General features: G+C 41.8%; 1 protein-coding gene across 1 annotated transcript in view; it reads left to right on the top strand.

The window, feature by feature from the left end:
• The first annotated feature begins 13827 nt into the window (after positions 1-13827).
• Positions 13828-23136, top strand: part of PIK3CB (phosphatidylinositol-4,5-bisphosphate 3-kinase catalytic subunit beta) — a 123362-nt gene continuing 114053 nt past the window's right edge. The window contains exons 1-2 of the mRNA XM_069975557.1: positions 13828-13897; positions 14298-14536. The gene's annotated coding sequence lies outside the window, so the exon portion shown is untranslated. The remainder of the gene's footprint in view (positions 13898-14297; positions 14537-23136) is intronic.

Here is a 23136-nt window from a genome sequence, read left to right as displayed (position 1 = left end):
ATGGGGTTTGATTGCAAACCGCACCTGAACTGGAGACAAGAGTCATGTTGTCTCTGAAAAAAATGGCCATGTTTTTGTAGCACTGGATAATCCCTTTAAATACTAGTCTGCCTAAAAAAAAAAAAATGATGAAGTGAATGTGACTTATTTTAGGAGCCGTCAGTCATCATGTGTCATTATTAGGCAATCAGCATCAGGAGATTATTTCAGCATCACATAATCTAATGTTAAGAAGCTGCCCGGGCTGGTGGTGAATGACCTTTGGGTACACTGATGGCTATGGAAGAATTTTGAGGTTGGTCCATGTTTGTTTGACGTAAAGTTGCTGAGTGAAATCCAGGCCACATCTGATGAACTTTCCAAGAATCTTTTGTTCTTGGAGTTCTTGTGGAAGTTCCTTAAAATTAACTTCCTGCTTCCGGAAGAACAGGAGTAAATGGACAAGAGAGAAAGAATAGAGGATGTGGGGATGCAAGGAGGCTCGGAGAGAAGACAATGACGAAGAAAGAACACATGCAAAGATAACATTTTTACGGCAAAGAGTAATTATTACTCATTGAGAGTCTAAAATAGTCTGTGGCAGCGTGGCTAATGCTCCAGCACTGAGCAATGCAATGAGGGCTGCGGCGGCCCCCCTACAAGTATTTATAGATTACATCACATTCTGCTTTCCAGCAAAGATCCATAAATGGATGTCAGGGAGATCAGAGTAAGAACAGGCTGAGCTCCAGCCATGGAAAAGCAGCAGAAGATGGGAGGATTGTCGAGATCTCGTGTAACATAAAGTATCTCACAGCAGGGGAATAACTATTGAGGCTATGGAGGATGCCCCCTGCCATAAAAAGGCTATAATATGGCATCTAACAAATAGGGGGCCTTGTAAGAGAGTCTGTATAGGGGCCCAAGTGGTTCAGATTAAGGCTTCTGTAACAGGCATGCTGGAGGGTCACATAGATTTATAGGGAATTTGTCACATCTGCAGGCATCATGGTATAGAGCAGGAGGAACTAAGAAGAATAAAGGGGTTCTCCAGAGGAAAAAAAAAGAAATGTTTTTAAATCTACTGGTCTCAGAAAGTTATGCAGATTTAAAAATTTTAATTATTTAAATTTTAATTATTTAAATATCTCAAGCCTTCTAGTACTTATCAGTGCTGTGTTTTCTTTCCAGTCTGACACAGTGCTCTCTGCTGCCACCTGTGTCTGTATCCGGAACTGTCCAAAGCAGAAGCAGCAAATCCCCATAGTAGATGGCCTCCTGTGCTGCTGCACCCTATTTATTTATTTATTTATTTGTATAGCACACACAGATTCTTTTTTGTGTTTTTTGGTGTGGGACAAAACCAGGAGAGAACATACAAACTCTTTTCAGATGTGGCCCTTGGTGGGATTTGAACCTAGGACTCCAGCACTGCAAGGCTACAGTGCTAACCACTGAGCCACCGTGCTGCCTTTTGGTAGGTGGCCCCCTGTGCTGCAGTTCCCTATAGTAGATAGCCCCCTGTGCTGCAGCACCCTATAGTTGATGCCCCCCTGTGCTGCAGCACCCTATAGTAGATGCCCCCCCTGTGCTGCAGCACCCTATAGTAGATGGCCCCCTGTGCTGCAGCACCCTATAGTAGATGCCCCCCCTGTGCTGCAGCACCCTATAGTATATAGCCCCCTGTGCTGCAGCACCCTATAGTAGATGGCCCCCTGTGTTGCAGCACCCTATAGTAGATGTCCCCCTGTGCTGCAGCACCCTATAGTAGATGGCTCCCTGTGCTGCAGCACCCTATAGTAGATTGCCCCCTGTGCTGCAGCACCCTATAGTAGATGTCCCCCTGTGCTGCAGCAACCTATAGTAGATGTCCCCCTGTGCTGCAGCACCCTATAGTATATAGCCCCCTGTGCTGCAGCACCCTATAATATATAGCCCCCTGTGCTGCAGCACCCTATAGTAGATGGCCCCCTGTGCTGCAGCACCCTATAGTAGATGGCCCCCTGTGCTGCAGCACCCTATAGTATATGGCCCCCTGTGCTGCAGCACCCTATAGTAGATGGCCCCCTGTGCTGCAGCACCCTATAGTAGATGGCCCCCTGTGCTGCAGCACCCTATAGTAGATGGCCCCCTGTGCTGCAGCACCCTATAGTAGATGTCCCCCTGTGCTGCAGCACCCTATAGTAGATGGCCCCCTGTGCTGCAGCACCCTATAGTAGATGGCCCCCTGTGCTTCAGCACCCTATAGTAGATGGCCCCCTGTGCTGCAGCACCCTATAGTAGATGGACCCCTGTGCTGCAGCACCCTATAGTAGATGGCCCCCTGTGCTGCAGCGCCCTATAGTAGATGGCCCCCTGTGCTGCAGCACCCTATAGTAGATAGCCCCCTGTGCTGCTGGCCCCTATAGCAGATGGCATCCTGTGCTGCAGTTCCCTATAGTAGATGGCATCCTATAGTAGATGCTGCCCCCTATAGTAGTCCCCCTATAGTAGGTTGCCCCTATGATAAGTAGATAAAAATAAAATAAAACAAAAACAAACTCCCTTCACACACATATTCCCCTGATGCTGCTGGTCTCTAGGTGCACGCTCTCTTCTTCTGTCCTCTGGTACAGTGGTGGGAAGCCCCCAAAAGGAGCTCATACTAAGGAAACTTAGGCTATCCAGCTGTTGAAAAACTACAATTCCCATAAAGCCAAAGCTGAAGCTTTCACTGTCCAGGCATGATGGGCAAATTAAACCATAGCCAAAGGCAGAGACCAAGCTCTAACTGTACAGTCAAATTATATTGTGAGTCACTAGATGGCAGCAAACACCACACACTTACTTCTTGAGTCATTGCTAGGCTTATTATGCCGCCTTATGTCCCCTGGTGGAAACAAGTACAGAGTACATAACCGGTATACAAAAAAACCCACACAATTCCAGTAATAAATAATATCACACCTGCAATAAATGACGCTGCATTCCAAAATCGTCCTCATGAGTTTCTGATTGTTCTAAGAAGTTAAATTGGTAACATTTTAATATTGTGAATAATGTCTTATGAATAAATTATATTAACATAAACATAAAAAATTATGGATATCTGCTGAATAATGTTTAATAGTAAAGGTGGTTTCCGGTCTCCTTTATTGCATTCACATTCAATCAGATTTGGAATTAGATCTTCCTATAATGTTAGAGGCCAGAAAAGAGTATGATGGGAAAAATCCTGGGAATTCTATGCTCCATAATGTATGGGAAAAGAGTATGCATAGGCTAGGGAGTGTAACTAGCACTGAATTTACTCCCTTGTGGGATAATATTAAATTGCAACAGCTATATAAGCTGAAAGAAAATTTGAGCCACTAGTTATGGAATATGAGTTGAAAAAGAATGATTATTTTAGATAGATAAGAGGAGAATGATTGGGAGAATTTTGTGCTCAAAGGACAGAAAGGGCTCTGTTATATTTTACATGTAATTTCTACATATACTGCGCCCCCTGCTGGACTCTTCAGGAATAGACCGGGTCAGGATGTCACATTTTTTCTTTAGAGAAATTGAAGCCTGCCTGATTTACTAAATTGAGGGAAATAAAACATTTCCCATAATTAGTGTGCATTAGGAATTTGTATAACATTGCTTATGAAATAACATATTAAAAAATAGATTTTGGGCGGAGTTCTCATTTAAATGCACAAAGAGAATTGGAAACTTTGGGAGTAGATAATTTTGATTTGACACCATATATGAAGAAATAAAAGGGTGCAATAATAGGATAAACCATAGAATCTTGCAGTTTTTTTTTTTATAAAACTCAGATTGCACTACACTCACTGGAAGCTGTTTAAAATGAAAATTCAAATATCAGACAATTATAACATGTGAAATTAATCTGCATGACGTTATTCAATTGACGAGGAGATGTCCCAAGTTGACAAGATGCTGGTTAGCAGTTGGTTAAAAACTGGAGAAATATCTGAAATTAGAGATAAAGTTGGAGCTAAAAATGGAGATACTGGCGGATTACAGAAACATTAGATGCCCAAAAATACAGAAGAGGATTATTAGGAGAGTACTATTTGCGGCAAGGAATTGGATATTTAAAAAAAAATGGATTACTTCTTAAGAGAGAAGAGAAGAGAGAAATAAACAGATAAAGGGTGCGTTCACACCTACAGGATCCGCAGCTGATTTCATTTAAATAACTGAACACAGCATTAAATCTGCACCATCAAATCTGCTGTGGATCCTGTAGGTGTGAACGCACCCTAAAAAAGATGGATAATATAGTTGTGTTGGGTAAAAAGAAGATACCAGAGTTTGATGCAAAATGGTCGAAATGGGATAATGGCCGATATTAAGAGCTGGGGAGAAGGAGGGAGAGAAGAGAAGAGAGGGCTAAGCATGAGTTTGAGGGTTTTTTGGGGGGGTTGTTTAGTGGGGGGACTAAAAAGAGAAATATAAAATGGCATTAGGTTTTAATTATTATTATTATTTATAAAGCACCCTTAACTCTAGAGCGCTATACAATAGATAGGGGTAACAAGCAGGAGCAGTACAAGATCAGGACACATTACATGAAGGCACATGGGGGAAGAGGACCCTGCCTTTGAAGAGATGGGTTTTCAGGTTACTTTTGAAGGACTTGATGGTGGATGAGAGACGGATGTGTCGGGGTAGAGAGTTCCAGAGTATGGGGGAGGCTCAGGCAAAGTCTTGGAGGCGGTTGTGCGAGGTACGAACAAGGGGGAACGCAGACGGAGGTCACTGGAGGATCGAAGGTTGCGTGAGGGACGGTAGCGGGATATCAGGTCAGAGATGTACGGAGGGGACAGGCTGTGGATGGCCTTGTACGTCATGGTCAACAATTTAAAGTGAATACGTTGGGCAATGGGGAGCCAGTGGAGGGATTGGCAGAGGGGAGAGGCAGAGGCAAAGCGAGGGGAAAGGTTAATTAGTCGGGCAGCAGAGTTAAGGATAGACTGGGGGGATCAAGGGAGTTAGAAGGAAGGCCAGAGAGGAGGATGTTACAGTAGTCCAAGCGGGAAATAATGAGAGCATGTACCAGCAGTTTGGTGGAGTCAGGGGTGAGAAAAGAACGGATTCTGGAAATGTTTTTGAGGTGAAGGCGGCAGGAGGTGGTCAGGGCCTAATTAGGTGGTTTAAAGGACAGGGTCAAAGGTGACCCCAAGGCAGCAGACTTGGGGGACAGGGGACAGAGTGCAGCCATTGATAGTGATTGACAGATTAGAAGGCGGGGTGGAGCGGGATGGGGGAAAGATGAAAAGTTCTGTTTTGTCCATGTTGAGTTTTAGAAAGCGGGAGGAGAAGAAGGAGGATATGGCCGATAGACACTCTGGAATCCTGGATAGCAAAGAGGTGACATCCAGACTAGAGAGGTAGATCCGAGTGTTATCGGCGTAGAGATGGTACCTGAAGCCGTGGGATTCTATGATATGTCCCAGGCCAGAAGTATAGATGGAGAAGAGAAGAAGTCCAAGTACAGAGCCTTGGGAACAGTAAGGGGACGAGGAGAGGAGGTGGTGTAGGAGTGGGAAACACTAACAGTGCGATTGGAGAGGTAAGAGGAGATCCAGGAGAGGGCTAGGTTAGTGACACCAAGGGATAAGAGGATTTGTACAAGAGAATGGTCAACTGTGTCAAAGGAAGAAGATAGGTCAAGGAGAAGGAGCACAGAGTATTGCACTGGAAGTTGTGAGTGGGAGGCTGCTTTAAGGGGCCACGATGAGTCAAGGAGATTGAATTTTTTGTGCTTGAGCCGTTTACCGTGCGAGATCAGGAATATGATAATTTAATAGTTTGGGCGATTAAGCACGCGGCGATACCTGTCAGACTCTATGAGAAGATCACAGATAACACTGATCAATGCTATGCAATGGCACAGCATTGAACAGTATGTGCAATCTAATGATTGCTGATAATAGTTCCCTAGGGGAACTTAAAAATGTAACAAAAAAAGTTTTTACAAATATGCCGAAGCCCCTCCCCCAATAAAACTTTAAATCACCCGCTTTCCCATTATACAAATAAAATGTAAAAATAATAAAATAAAATTGACTTATTATATATCCTAGCATGCAGAATTCTCCAATCTATTACTATATAACAACATTATTGCTGTAAGGTGAACAACATAAACAAAAATAGGAAAAAAATGCCAGGATTGCAGGTTACATTATCTGTAAACAAAAATTTATAAAAACTTCCCCCCAAAAGTCTAAACATTTTTGGGATTTTGTCATGCATTTTATTGAAAGGCGCCATTACAAAGTACACATGTTCCTGAATAAAAACAAGCTCATACATGTTCCTGTAGATGAAGAAATAAAAGTGCTATAGCTCTAGTAGAGGAGGAAAAAACGAAAATGCAAAAATGAATGCAATTGCACCATTTTATAACTGCAATAGGTAAATAAGTGACCACCCCTGCCTCCAGGACTGGTAACTAGTATATTCTGATTCCTGTCCATAGTTATTATATAGTCATACTGGTTATTCGGAGACCCAGCTTGTTTTCTTTACACTGGTGCGTTTTTCCACGTTCTAATGACGATCATTTAAAAAAACACTAAAGACAGCCTCACAATAGACATTACACTTTGTTACATACTAAGTCCCTTTACACAAACCACTAAATTTGTATGGGCAGAAACATACAAAAATATTGATGGATACATGTTTGCAAGGGTTTTTTTTTCCTTTATGCAGGATCAAGGCCAAGTCAGAAGATGCCCCCCAGGCTGAATGATGTTAGCATTACAGATGGACGGTTCACATCTATCGCAGAAGGAGTTTATTCAAAGTTTATTTAAATAAAGTCTATTCTTTATGTAATGAAATGTTAAACAGCTTTCCAGTAAACTCTCTATATATATTCTTCACATGAGTTATGCTTGTATGCATTTAACAGTGACCATCATTGTTTGCTTCCAGTGGAAAAAACTCAGTCCTTGTCATGCAACCATACTTTATTCCTTAGAAGACACTTTACTATGTACTTTATATGTAGTGTACAACAAAGCTGGTATCAATGTATACAATTGTATATAATTTTTTTAGTATATTATTTTCAGTGAGGGGGAGGGGGTGTGGGTTACATATCAATTTTTCTAGCCCTAAAATTCAAGGCTGACCCCAGTCACATTTTTTTCACTAGCTGTTACGAGTAGCGATGAGCAAACCTGCCGGATTTCTGGTTCGTACGAACCAGAAATCTCGACATCTGACTCCTGCTGTCTGCCGGCTCTGTGCAGCGGGTGAATACAGCGTAAGGAATGCCTAGAAAACTGGGATACAGCCTATGGCATAGACTTTTATTGACTTCCATTGATTTCCATTATAAAAAAAAGTGTCAAAACGGATCCTTTTTTTTTAACGGACACAAATATGAGGTCGGCTACGTTTTTATGTACGTTAAAAAAACGGATCCGTTTTTTTTCATGCAAAAAACATTGTAAAAACACAGTGTGAACCCAGCTTTACCTGTTAAATGTTTACGTGAGATCAGAAATTGATGTCTGCGACAATTAATCAGAATCTATACCAACGAAATATACGGCAATGAAATTAGAATGAAAGACAAAACATGGAGGTCTGTACCCACAATGCATTCTCCCATCACTCAATACCCCATAAGGTGAAAACAGAATTTTAGGATTTTTTCTGATTTATTAAAAACTAAAATTTGGCATTGACCCTTTTTAATATAACTTGAAATCTAGCTCTGGGCCTCCCATATATTTTGGTCTTTTCTGAGATGTTTGTGCACCTTCACCGGAGTCACCTGTGGTGACTTTAGCTGATTGTACAGGTCTTGGAAGAACAGTTCTGTTTATATAGGGTCTCACAGCTGACAGCGCATACACCAAGAGCAAATGCCATAGCTATTAGAGATGAGCGAACTGCTTGGACTTTTAGTCCAAAAGCAGTTCGCTCTCTCATCATGCCTTTGATCCCGGCCGCATACTTGCTCTCGCGGGAATATGCAGCCAGGATATTCCAGGGAATCGCTGTTGAATTCCCTGGAATATCCTGGCCGCATATTCGCGGGATCGCAACTATGCGGCCGGGATCAAAGGCATGATAATAGAGCACCGATGCAGTCGGACCAAAAGTCCGACGGTCCGCTCATCCCTAATAGCTATGAGGAGGAAAGTGCTGCCTGTAGAGCTCAGAGAAAGGATTGTGTGGTGGCACAGATCTGGAGAAGAGTGCAAAAACATTCTGCACAAAAAGTTCCCAAGAGCACATATATCCATAATTGTTAAATGGTAACAGTTTGGAATAACTAAGACTCTTCCTAGAACTGCCCCACCAAAGTAAGTAATTGGGCCAAAAGAGCCTAGATAGGAGAGCTGACCAATAGCCCAACGGTCACTCTGGCTGTGCTCCAAAGATCCAGTGTGCAGATGGGAGAAACCTCCAGAAAATCATCCATCACCACAATAATCCACCAATCTGAGCTTTATGGCACAGAAAGAAGCCATATCTGAGGAGAAGACACATTGAAGTGCTAAGCTTAAAACTTATGTCAATGCAATATTTTCATTCTCCATTTTCAATAAATTAGCAAGGATTGGAGTATTGAGTGCAGAGTTACAGTCAAAACTTGACTTTCTTTTTACTTTAGCACAAGATTGCAACATAAAAAATGTGAAAAATTGGTATTGTTGGTATGTGACCTATATTGGATGGGTGGAGTTTAGTCTGGGTTGACCAACTCCTGGTTGTGGTTTACAAAAGCCATAAGAATATGCATCTAACTGCTTTGTGTAAATTTGCTCTCAATTGAAGAGGGAGACGAAATGATAGCAAAACTATTATAGTGCTCAGAAAACGTTTTTTTTGTTTTTTTGTTTTTTTTTTCTACGTATGGGTGAACATTTAGTAGGCAGAGCTAGTTTATTCATTGGCCAACACTGAGTCTACAAGGGACATTCCTGATGGATTCTGTCACTTTTTCTTTCCTGAGTCTTGTTTTTACAGCTGTTTTTACATTAAATTAGTCGTATGCCATCATCCTCTAAAAGAAAAGCTGATGTCAATCAAGGGCAGTAAACTGTGAAATATCGAGCATTAAAAAAAGTACAGCATATTACAAAAGCTGGGTCCAGTCAAAAAAGCATAAAACATATTGGGGGACATTTAGTATTCAGTCTAGTTGATTAGGACTAATTAAACAAAATATTCATATATATATTTTTTTTAAGTCACTAAAAAAGTCACAAAAGAAATCACATGGTACTGACCACACATAGGCCTGCACCAGTTTTTGCGACTCAAAACAGGCAGATTAAAAAAAAAAAATCACATCTAGAAAATATTTGCCAGTTAAATACTGGTTTATAAATACAGTAGAACGAATAGAACCAAATAAACCAAAAATAAATGGGTGAAAAAATCCAATTATTCACCTAAAAATAGGGGCAAAGCCCTTGATAAATTTCCCTCATTTTGCCATTTCAGTATTAAAGTGGCCTGGTAAAGTGTATTGATCTGTAAGGGCAGCATGTACCTGAATCCCTCAGTGAGCTGATTTCTTTCTCCTTTTAGGGCAGATTTAGGATTAGAGATGAGTGAAGTTATTGTAAATTTGCTTATTTCCACTTAGGATACATTCCTGTGTACTGTGTTCATTGCGGATTTGGTGCTGTGGATTGTATGCTGTGTAAATCAAATGCAGCATCAAACACACAATGTCAAATTCACAGCAAATTTTTAAAGGACTACAAAGCAGAACGGTACTGGACCAGATTTATCAATTATATCAATTTTTATTTTTCCGGAGCTCATTAAGATATGAAAGCTGAGCCATTATTGGCTGCTACGGGCAATTAAGTGTAAATTAGGGGTTCCTTTTAGATTAACAGATCTGTTGTCCGCGGGGGCCACTAAAGAGCCAATTAGCGATATTGGCGCTCGTTGGCAGTGCCTTTACACAGCACTACAAGTCGAGAAACCAAGGCTGCAAGAACTACCCTTTTATCGTTTATGCAACCTGGGAAACTGACATATGAGCATATATCTTTTTAAACCACTAGGTACATCGCTTTGTGATTTTTACATGAACAGACTGGCGCCGGCGCTGAGATGCTGGTGCCGCAGTCCTTTTTCAGAACCGCTGCCCGTTTCCCACGCACAGCACCGTTCTATTCCTGAGCAGTGCTTCATGCCAGGCCAGTGCTTGGGAATAGACCGGCGCTATGCTCGGGAACTGGGCGGCAGTTCAAAAAGTGGACCACGCTACCGGCATCCCCGTGCTTGCGCCAGTCTGTTCATGTAAAAATCAAAATACGATCTACCTAGTGGAGCATTCGCTTTAAAGATCACAAGCAGCAGTGAATACTTACCAGCCATGCTGCTTGCGATCCGACATCAGTGTCTCCCCTCTACTGGCCTCTGGCTGTGGCTTCAGGTCCCGCCTCCTCTGGATGTCAATGATTGTGGAGGAGGCGGGCCTGAAGATATAGCCAGAGCATGGGGAACCTGGATGCTGGATCACAAGCAGTGCGGATGTATGAATACACTGCAGCTTGTGATCTTTGTACTGACAACACAGATATATACATATCCTATATGCATATCTGTACTGTCAGTTTTCTTTTACCATTGCCGGCTGCACATAACCCTGTTTACATGGGATCATGTGGGTCTGTAGGTAAAAAAATGCAGGTTTTATGGCCTTTGAAACACAAGAAAAAAAAATACAAAAACAAAAAATTAGTCCGGTCCTGACAGGGTTAAATACCTGCAACGTATCATGCAGGATAACACGAATGGGTCCAGGATACAGACAAGTATACATAGCGGCCACAAGCATATAACATCCCCCATCTGCATCAAAAAGCTGTTGTTCTGTATAAGAGACAACAAACCAAATGCAGGTGTAGGGACAGGTAAGGTAATAGAAGGTCAGCCACTGAGAAATCTGTGTCATTGGTAATTCTGCAGCAGGAACAGAGTATTCTATGGGATGCAGATCATGCACCATGGCAGAAAGGAGGTTCCTACATGTTTCACTATCCACATCTTCAGGGGACTGATACCGAACCCTCAAGATTGGTGGGTATGCATGTTGGCATCTTATATTGTGGCACATTCTGTATTCTTATGGAGTGTGCGTTTAGTGACATCATTTCTTTGTTGTTTTGTTGATTGGTTGGTTTTACTTTTATGAGTATATAGTAAAAGTAATGTTTTAGTTGTTTCTGTGATGACTCCATTCAGGAGCCTGGGACAGCTTTGTAACCTGTCCAAAATGTTTCAGTGTCCTTATCAATTAAATCTGTCACCAAACTTTTCTGAAAACAGATGTCACTTTAACCAAACACGTATCGCATTGTTATCGAAGGAGACCTTCAGAACTTTTGCACAGGGGATGTTATATGATTTCAGCTCCAGCTGCATGTCCTATGTCCTGACTATGGTTTGGGGGAGGTTATTAAAAAGAAGAAGTGATGTCACTTCAGCAGAGCCGGTGAGTGCAGCAGGAAGAGGAACAATGGTGGAGCAGGAAGAAGAGTGAAGGGACCAAAGAGAAGAAGAAAAAAAGTGGAAGAGGAGGAAAGAGGAGGGGAGAGGCAAGAGCACGCAATTTACAGTGGGGTCAGGGGTCAGGGGAAAAGGGAGAAGAGAAGTATCAGAGACGCAGGTCCCACGTGTAGCCCACGCGTCACAGATTATCAAGGAACTCCTGAAATGGGCCTTTCCCGAAGTAGAAGACCAATCACCTGATCTGTTACAAAAGGAAGAGCAACTGTAGGGAACATTTATTGAGGGCAGACGTGGGGAGTCTATACAATACGCCAACTTTTCATGGGGGACACCGAGCAAGGGCATACCACAATAAGTGCCCGTGTGGTGTAGGATACCCTGGTCTGTTTCACCCATGTTTCACCACAAAGTTAGTGTAAGAAGTGAAGAAACCATTGATCTCATCTTTTGAGATTAGCCATCCTGTTGCCTCCTCCTCTAGATGGGGGTATTTCTTCAATGATTTGGAACCGCATCTAGGTTTTTAATGGAAAGGAGATGGTAGGGGCAGCATTAAAGGGGTACTCCAGAAAAAAAAAATGTTTTTCAATCAACTGGTGTCAGAATGTTTTATAGATCTGTAAGTCACTTCTAATTAAAAATGTCAAGTCTTCCAGTACTTATCAGCTGCTGTATGTCCTGCAGGAAGTGCTGTAGTCTTTCCAGTCTGACACAGTGTTCTCTGCTGCCACCTCTGTCCGTGACAGGGACTATCCAGAGCAGGAGAGATTTTCTATAAGGATGTGTTACTGCTCTGGACAGTTCCTGACATGGACAGAGGGGGCAACAGAGAGCACTGTGTCAGACTGGAAAGAATACACCCCTTCGTACAGGGCTTACAGCAGCTGGTAAGTACTGAAAGACTTAAGATTTTTAAATAGAAGCAATGTACATATTTGTATTACTTTCTGATATCAGTGAATTTGATTTTTTTTACCGGACTACCTCTTTAAGTTGCCACATCTTATCACGGATCTCTAAACATATATCAACGATAAGATGTGGCAACTTGATGCTGCCGCTGCCATCTGTTTTCAACAAGATGGACCACAGCATAGTCCAGATGCACTTTCAAATTATTGAACAAATACCCCTACCCAGGAGAGGGAGCAAGAGGCATACCCTCCAGATTGTCGAAAAAGGCGTTTAAATAAGGAATATGATAGGATCTTTAATGTACTACAGCTGCCATTGATATGCTGTTGTTTTGTAATTCCCCACAGGCTACATGAGAATAACACGGACAGATGTCAAGGTAACTATATACATGTCATCTTAATTTTGTTTACTTTGGTCATTTGGTCATTAAAATTGTTTACTTTGGTCATTGTTCAGTTTATTTATGCACATTGATCTCTTACTCTGTGGGCCTGTATTTTTTCTGTTTATCAGTCTCCTTTATTTCTCAATGCATCATTTCTACTTACTGAGCATACTTCTTATAAGGGTTAACCACGATTAGAAAACAAAAGATTACTACTTTCTTTCAGAAACAGCACCACCCCTGTCCTCAGGTTGTGTGTGGTATTACACCTCAGGTTCATTCACTTTACGGGAACTAAGCTGCAATACCATACACAAACTGAGAACATAAGAACATAATCTAACTCCTTCAACTTTTTTACATATCATATCATATATATTGCTTATAAGACAGGGCTGTTCCCTTTCATCCTTTGTTAGATATAATTTCTTATCTTGTCCTATAGGAGATTACACATTTGCAGTTGATTTCCCCAGACAAATGATGACTTTAATAGGAGTGGGCATAGGGGACACAGGGAGGGTCCATGGCATATCATGCTCCTCTCAGTCTATGGCAGGCACTGATATATTGTGCCACTAAAGTCACTGTGTTCTCATCTTCCCCCAGCAGGATGGGCAGTTTCTCTTCCTCCTCCATGGAAGTGAAGTCTAGGTGGAGATCAGACCGTCTCCTTAAGTATGTGTCCTCTGTTCCACCCCCTAGTGCCTTTTACCGCCCCTTTCTAATCTTCTCTATAGGACTATTTCTCTCTGCTCTGTCCCACCCCAGCCCTGCCCACTAGTGCAGTGGCACCCCCAGACCATGGTCTGTCCTGCTCCATTGTACATTATAAGTTGTCACTTCCATCTCGGTCTCTCTCATACATCATCCATGTTGGCCGATTACTTTAGATTTTGTATTGTGCATGCGTTCTGCACTCCACATACTGTTTTCTATCTGCATTCAGTCCCTATTGCTGGAGACAGGCGTTCCCTGTATCCTAGCTACAACCCCCTCCCCCCTATGCTCATGTTCTACCCATCGTAGCATTCACACACTTCCTGGTGAGCCATATAGGACTGATAGTACACACACCAACACTTCATCCATCCAGACCTGGCTCTGCTACAGGTAATGCTAACTATATCTATGTCATTCTCTATGACTGGGGCTTGTTCGTCACTTACCTTCAGGGCAGTGACATGGGGGTTGTGAGCCTGCAACCTACACATATCCAGTAGCGATCTTCATATGCTCACTGATTCATGTTAACCGTGTCTGCACTGAATGATATTAAGTATTTGCGCCTTTTTTTTTTGTACTATTCTGCATATTGATGCTGCAGACCTATACCGACCAATATGCATCATTGTGCCTGACTGTACTTTCACGTGATAATGTAATAATGTTGGTTATTCTCTCTTCACGTGATAATGTAATAATGTTGGTTATTCTCTCTTCACGTGATAATGTAATAATGTTGGTTATTTCTATGCATTTATATTTTATTTATCCATTTTTTTATACACAGATTTATGGCCTGACAAAGGTCCAGAAAGGACCGAAACGTTGCCAGCTACCCTCATATGCTATTGGAACTCATTACCGCAGGAATCTCTAATGTCATTCGTCTGCTTGGAATATGCGACCATGTAACCTTGGAGTAAAATAAATATTTGCGTTACAAAAATCGTTTAGAGTGCCGTGGTTTTCTGATTGTTCAAGACAAGAGTTGGGGAACCCCTTACCACAGAGCACCTGCTACAACTGGTAAGTACATAACCCAGGGGGTCAGTATGGGGCTATCGGGCTCTCTGCCAGCTTGTGAGTTTTATTTGCATGACTTCCTAGTCAGGAAGTATTACATACTGTGATTTGTAATACATAGTGTGTTACACGCCCCTTTGTGTGGGTTAGTGTCTGGCTTGCACTAGCCTGGCACTCTTTTCTATCCTCACCTTTATCTGGGATTGTTAGGAAAGGCCTGGCATTACTTTCTGCATGAAAAAGGAGCAACCTGTTCCTCTGTTTAAGCTTACCTGTACCAGGCTGCCGTCATGTATGTAATCCTATCTGCTGGGACTTGTAGTGGTTGGTGTGCTGGGTATGCCAGATGTGAGCTCAGGATGTGTTCACACAAGTCCTGCAGAGCTGCACATTCCTGCTGTCTCCAGGATGGTTACATTGCTGCAAATCTGCTGCTCCTCAGATACATTGTATTGTGGTCATGGCATGTATACGGCAGTCTGTAATAATATTATGTTACCAAGATGTATATATAGCCTGTTGTATATGTTTACCATGACCTGTATCCAGTGTCTTATACATTGTATATGTTTACATTACCTGTATCCACTTATATACATTGTATCTGTTCCCCATCACCTCTATCCAGTGTCTTATACATTGTTAATGTTTACATCACCTGTATCCAGTGTCTTATACATTGTATATGTTTACCATCACATGTATCCACTCTTATACATTGTATATGTTCACCATCACCTCTATCTAGTGTCTTATACATTGTATATGTTTACCATCACCAGTACCAGTGTCTTATACATTGCATATGTTTACCATCACATGTATCCACTCTTATACATTGTATATGTTTACCATCACTTGTATCCACTCATACATTTTATATGTTTACCATCACCTGTACCAGTGTCTTATACATTGTTTCTGTTCACCATCACCTCTATCTAGTGTCTTATATATTGTATGTTTACTATCACCTGTACCAGTGTCTTATACATTGTATGTTTACCATCACCTGTACCAGTGTCTTATACATTGTATATGTTTACCATCACCTGTACCAGTGTCTTATACATTGTTTCTGTTCACCATCACCTCTATCTAGTGTATTATACATTGTATGTTTACCATCACCAGTACCAGTGTCTTATACATTGTATGTTTACCATCACATGTATCCACTCTTATACATTGTATATGTTCACCATCACCTCTATCCAGTGTCTTATACATTGTATATGTTTACCATCACCAGTACCAGTGTCTTATACATTGTATGTTTACCATCACCTGTACCAGTGTCTTATACATTGTATATGTTTACCATTACCTGTACGAGTGTCTTATACATTGTATGTTTACCATCACCTGTACCAGTGTCTTATACATTGTTTCTGTTCACCATCACCTCTATCTAGTGTATTATATATTTTATGTTTACTATCACCTGTACCAGTGTCTTATACATTGTATATGTTTACTATCACCTGTAACAGTGTCTTATACATTGTATATGTTTACCATTACCTGTACGAGTGTCTTATACATTGTATATATTGACCATCACATGGATCCACTCTCTTCACCATCACATAGGGAAGTATTATGCTGTGTTTACACGGAACGATTATTGTTCGAATTTTCCCGACAAGGATTGCATTTAAGCGATAATCGGCTCTTGTAAACACTTCGAATGATCGAGCGACGAGCGAGAAACCGTTCATTTTGATCTTTCAACATGTTCTTAAATCGTTGTTGGTCATTCGCTAAAAATACGCAGATTGCTTCATGTAAACAGTCTTTCACAGGCTTAAGCGATCTTAAAACAATCGCAATAACGATTTTTCTAATGATCTATTCTTCTAAACGCTGATCGTTATAAAAACCAAATCGTTGCTTCAAAATCGTTAAACGATCGATTGGGCGAATTGTCGCTCTGTGTAAACGTAGCATTACATTGGCCGATAATTACTGTAAACGAGCGACGATTTGCTAGATCGGCGCTCGTTTACTGGGCCTATTACACGGCCCGATAATCGTTTAACAAGGGCTGCATGGACATGGTTACCGATGTCCTTGCAGCCCTTGCTTAAACTGTATACATTACCTGTTTTTCGTAGATATCCAGCGCTATATATTAGCAGGATTTGGCAGGAGTATATTGACTATCCCCCATATACTGTGTCCCTGCTCATATGGTGGATGGAAACTACATCCACACCCCTCAGCCCAAGCTCTGTATGAACTGCACAGGGAATTCCTGGGCCACAGCGCTTGGTTTGCACCTGTATAGTCTATGGGGGAGATTTATCAAACATGGTGTGAAGTAAAACTGGCTCAGTTGCCCCTAGCAACCAATCCGATTCCACCTTTCATTCCTCACAGACTCTTTGGAAAATGAAAAGTGGAATCGGATTGGTTGCTAGGGGCAACTGAGCCAGTTTCACTTTACACCATATTTGATAAATCTCCCCCTATTTTTTTCTCTGGTCTACTGTATAAATCAAACTATGTTCACTTATTTCCAGTACAGCCACCAAACATATTCCTAAGGTTCTGTAAACCCAGTTGATGCCAAAACACAGTCAGCATAGTGGTTTGTTTGCATAAGGTGAGTCTGCTCTGCTTTCCTCTATAGAGGTGTAATGGGAGGTGTAATGTCAGCACGTGACACTATATGCTAATGCTCCCTCAACCTGTGGCTCTCCATATGTTGTACACCTCCTGTCATAGTCTGACCGCTGAAGCTCAGAGAGCCACAAGTTAGGGAAAGCTGCTATATGCCAACACCTCGAAAACCACTCGAAAAACATGTACACGCCGCAGAACCAACCCTGTTCACTTGTATGGAATAATTTTTAGCTAAAAAAAATTCTGCAATAACTATGGGACATGTAAACGTATACTTAAAGGGGTACTCCCACAAAAAATTCCTTCAAATCAAGTGGTGCCAGAGATTTGTAATTTACTTCTATTAACAAATCTCAAGTCTTCCAGTACTTATCAGTTGGTGTATGTCCTGCAGGAAGTGGTGTATACTTTCAGTTTGGAGAGCAGAAGTGGTATTCTATGTGGATTTGCTACTGCTCTTGACAGTTCCTGACATAGACAGAGGTGGCAGCAGAGAGCACTGTGTCACACTGGAAAGAATACACCACTTCCTTCAGGACATACAGCAGCTGATAAATACTGGAAGATTGGAGATTTTTCAATTGAGGTAAATTACAAATCTCTGACACTTTCTGATACCAGTTGATTTGAAAAGATTTTTTTCTCCGGGCTGAACTACCACTTTAAATGAATTTTCAGATTTTTTTTTTTTTTTTTTCAATTGTTTATGCCAGCCCCATCCTGCAGTAAAAGCATAGATTTTTCAGGGGTTAAAGTGCAGGCTGTACAATCTGTGCTATTCCCCCACCCACACAGAGAATAATGGTGGGTCATTGTTCTGTGTCTACCAAAGTCCTGGCAGGGTTGTTTGTCAGTAATAAATCCTGTGTCACACAGGATGAGGTGGTGTTACCAAGTGCTTATCATCTTCCTCTCTTCCTCTGCTCACTCCTGCAGTCATACTTCCTCTTCACACTTCTTCTTTTCAATAAACATATGTCTTGGTGGGATTGGCTGAGAGATTGCTAAAGGCAGCTATGCAAGTATCATAACAGAAAGTAACGTTCACATAGTCCCACTGGGAGCTACATACAAATAGTACATATGGTACAACAAAATGGAGTGGTTTAAAGGGGCTGTACAATTGGCTTCTATAGGGAGATAATAGAGGGGACCCCCTAGTAAGGACCCCCCTTGGTTAGCCACAGCAGAGAGCTCTTGATTTGGAGGGACATGGCAGCAATTCATTACACAGATGCTCTTTGCTTTTATTGTCATTCAGTGATGGGGCTGCATCCAGCGGAGTTGCTCAAGAAAGAAAGAAAGAAAGAAAGGGATCAACGCCTTTAAAGAATTACTGACATTTAACAAAATGTTTTAATCAGTTGAGGTCTGGGTGTTTAGACCCCCACCAAACCCTTCTCTCTAAAAGACTGGCTCAATGGAGTTACTACATCTATAGAGTTACTAAAGGCCCTATTACACCAAGCAATCATTGTCCGTATTCGGTGTAATAGCTAGTGTTAAAAGGTAACGATCAGTCGACATGCATGATGTCAGCTGATCCTTGTCTTTCAACACGTTGAAAAAAATGACAACGATAACATCGGTCTGCTGGCCGTCACTCCGTGTAATAGGAGTGGCGGCAGCAGACCACCGCTATCTCCTATGGGCTCCTCCCGCAGCTCCCCGTGGCCCCCACCCTCGCTCTTACCTGCTTGCTGTAATAGTGCCAGCAGCGAGCGGGGAACGAGGAGCAAGTGAGCGCTCATCTGACATGTCGGCGCTTACTTTCTCCTCCAGATCTGCCCGTGTAATAGGGTCTTTAATCCATCTCCTGCAGTAAGTCGGGAGAGAAGTGCTCAGCCACACAATTCCTCCGGCTTGTTCTAGTTATCAATGGGGGTCGGAGCTCCCAGATCCTAACCGATTCACACTTTTGTCATTTCAGGAGTTTTGTTAAATGACTTTAATGCTTACCATTTAGGAGACACGTACTATTATTTACATATATAGCAGCAACATAGTCTGTAGCACTGTACAGAGCTTGTCATCACTAACACCAGTTCCTATCTTCGTTGCGATATACAATCTAATTTCAGAATCTAGCATGTTTTTGGAGTGTAGAAGTAAATCGGGGTACTTAGAGGAAACCGCCATTAACACAGGAGAACATTGGATTTGAATTGTTAGACACTGAAAAAGAACGCATCATTTTTGGTCTTATCCTTTAGATTTTCCCCTTGAAATCAATAGAAGCTTAAAAATCAATAACAAAGTCCATCACAAAAAAAAAATCAAAAATTTGATGTGTAGGATGTGTTTCTGTCAAATCTGCCATAAAAAACAACAGATGAGTGCTAACCACTGTGCACCACTTATTGTCGTCACTTCCTATGTCATATCTGGTCACAGCTCTGCAGTCATCGGAGATAAGGAGCAATAGACTGCATTGTAGTCTATCATGACATTGTAACTAGATCAACTGCTTCCAGTGACTAATGTATGACTGCTTTATAGAAAACCAGTCTACTCTCCTGCCTGTTATCATTGAGTTTGCGCCATATATTCTTATAATTTGGCATTGTGCAGATCCTTTGTTATTCCGCCTGGAAGGGCATAATACATTGATAGCTGGGTGTTCGGAAGGTTCAGTGGGTTGTGTTGGGGTGTATGGACCCACCGTATTGGCAAAAAGGATGGTGTAAAAACTGGTTTTAATATACTCGCACATTTCTAGGCGGAATAGAAGAGGAACAAGATCAGATATAGAATTCTAAGGAAAGTAGATTTGGAATTATTTTATAGTGAATAAAAGTATTTACTAAAGGCTCTCGTATAGTATCAGGTTTACCTAGCCTTGCCTACCCTTACTCCATTTCTACTTTTATAGACGTGTGCTACTATAATAGATCTGCCATTACGTTATGGCTTTGTTTCTTTGATAATACTAGCTATACAAGCGTATAACACCTCTTCACATACCATATTAAACGGTGGCTGACAATAAGTAGTGCATGTTGTCCCTGATATTTCTAAGCATTGTACACAAGTGGCTGGTGCTTAGGAGATTAGATGGCGCTTATCTTTGCTCTGTGTGGATGGATTGTTTGTTTGCTTCCTACATGATGAAGTGTTGTGTGTAGAGCGCCAATAGTATAATTTAGGCAGGTGGTAGTTATCAGCCCTACGGCAGCTCTCATGCCTGGCAGTCAGTACTTTATTGGTTTGGTCTTATGCCCTATACACTGTATTTATCAGACCTCTTGGCGAAATATATGGCATTGAAGAAAATGCATGTGGGGGATGTCCATGCAGACTTCCAGATAGAAGATGCAGCTATACAAATGACATAATATAATATTATTAGGGTCAGTAAACTTTGATACCGGCTGAAATACTAGTGTTGTAAAATTCCTTTAGTCAATTGACAATAGAAATGTGTTAAAAAAAAGTGGAAATACTTAAATAAAAAGGTGCTGCTATAACTTTCTTATTTAGAAGAAGGGTCTGATTGGTTCAGTCTGCTCTGTATTTTGGTTATGGTCATACAAGATATCATGTTATTATAGATGAGCAAATCGCGAGCACGATGGGCGTGCAGCACTTGATTACTAATAGCTGAAGTGCTATTACCTCTCCAGCCACTGATTACCTCTCCAGCCACTGGTAATCAAATGCTGCACGCTCGGGTTTGGACGCACCCAAGCATGCTCAAGTTGCGCTTATCTCTACAAGTTATATTGTAATTTTACTAGATTTTAAGATTTTCTGGATTAGGGAATGCTGAATTAAAGGGGTACCATGATGTTAGCTGCAGAGGACGCCTCTTGCGTCTGGCTGTGCCGCCCTACTCTGCAGACACAGCATTGCGAGAGTACAGTACACCACTGTGTCTGAGGAGGAGGGTGGCACAGAATGGCGACGCTGGAACGTAGCCGTGCCCTGACATCAAATTTCTGGCGGCTGGGCTTTATTTAAAGTAAACTTCCCTGGAGAACCCCTTTAAAAGAATTGAAGGCTTGTTATTAGAGATGAGCGAACCTGGAGCATGCTCGAGTCGATCCGAACCCGAACTTTCAGCATTTGATTAGCGGGGGCTGCTGAAGTTGGATAAAGCCCTAAGGCTATGTGGAAAACATGGATATACAGTAGTCATTGGCTGTATCCATGTTTTCCAGACAACCTTAGAGCTTTATCCATGTTCAGCAGCCCCCGCTAATCAAATACCGAACATTCTGGTTCGGATCGTCTCAAACCCAAACCCAGTTCGCTCATCTCTACTTGTTATACAACATCCTCTGGTTTACTTCTATGACCCATGAAAATTGGATGTGAGTCCACAATTGCTGAGAACAAGGGGTCCCAAACCTTTGTTCTTGAGCGGACAGCAGGAAGTGCGTTTGCCATCCTTCTCCATAAAGATAAGTAGAAGTGTTGAAAAAAACCAAACAGCTTCATGTATTCTAATCTGATTGATGGGTCAAAACATATTTAAACCCTTTCAGGAAATCCAGTCTGCATTGGTTCATGTCCGGCCCTATAAAACATTTTGATGGAGGGGATTACATATGTCTGGTGCATGAGAATCATTCACTTAAAATTTTTAAATAATTATAACTGATGTAAATAAATTCAACTGATGCAAAAATGCATTGGCCGTCATGTAGAAGAATTCTCCTTTCTGGCATCTGCACTGGTTCACCATAGCATTTGGCACAATGCCAGTAATGGTCCAACTAACAATGAGATCAGTCCTGGCATCAGTTTTCTCTCAATCTTTTTCTACTGGAGGGAAATCTCACCTGATCACTGAACATATGTGACGACCCCTACGTCATAAATGGATGTGAATAATGATAGAGAACCTGTCCATTTGTAGGGAACATGTTTGCCTCCCATCAGGGCTCACACATATGGCTATGTTATGGCTCCATAGAACCTGCATTATTGTCCAAAGCCATAGCTAAAGCTTTGGCTGTCCAGGCATGATGGAAATTGTAGTTTTGCAACAGCTAGAGGGCCAACGGTTCCTCATCCCTGTTCTAATAGAACAGGAAAACCTAAATCGCTGGGGGGCACCATGGATTGTTTTCTCAATCCCCAATCACTGGTCAATGCCCAATCAAACCTGTTGCTTCAGTCACTTCCTGTAGTGAAATGACAGTTCTTACACCTAATATGAGCTGTGTTCAGAATAATGCAGTCCTACCTATGGGTCCCTTTGGTGAGGTCATTGACTGTGGGCTCCAGGCTAAGGCCCCTACATTTGGGAACTCTTCAATATTTTCCACACATGACTTGTTTTGGAGCGAGGAAGCTACCATAATATTCAGCAGCCATCAGCTATGTATAAAACCTATAGATAAGGACCAGCGAGAGCACGTAAAGAGGTTAGGACCTACCCATGAGGATCCCCCATCTTTCCCTTTAGCAGGTTTTTTACTTTTACCTTTTCCCCCATGAGGATAGAGAAGGGGACAAAAAGAAAGACCATTCCAGAGGGAAACACTGGTTCCCAAGAAAAACAAGCTGATACAATAGAGATATTCATTTGCCAAAAAATTTATACTACTTCAGCATTTTGAGATAGAGAATAGGAAAGGGTGCGTGGCTAAGCAATGGTACCGAGTGGACATGAACAGTCAGAGTTCCCTCGTGACCTTGGGCCTATGGCGCTAACAAAGACCGGGCACAGCTTCACAACCCACCTCTCCTGTACCAACTCTGACGATGCCAGGACCAAAGAGCTCCTCCTCCTCTACTGCGGCCCTGCATCGTGATGGGTTGTATCCTCTGCCACCTCTTCTCCACGGTCCCCCTCAGCTTCAGACACCTGTTTGTTTCTACCTTCTGATCCCTGTAAAAAATATTTTTATAAATTCCAATAAATATTTAAAAATGAAGACAACCTAGTATGGAAGGTCCTCCTAAGGAGAGTCATTCTGTCCATATGGATGTACATCCAAGGTCCTTCTTTTATCCCGACCATCACA

The sequence above is a fragment of the Dendropsophus ebraccatus genome, chromosome 6 (genome assembly GCF_027789765.1).
Source record: "Dendropsophus ebraccatus isolate aDenEbr1 chromosome 6, aDenEbr1.pat, whole genome shotgun sequence".
NCBI classification, from domain to species: Eukaryota; Metazoa; Chordata; class Amphibia; order Anura; family Hylidae; genus Dendropsophus; species Dendropsophus ebraccatus.
The sequence above is the reverse complement of the archived record's forward strand: the minus strand, read 5'-3'. Positions and strand labels throughout refer to the sequence as shown.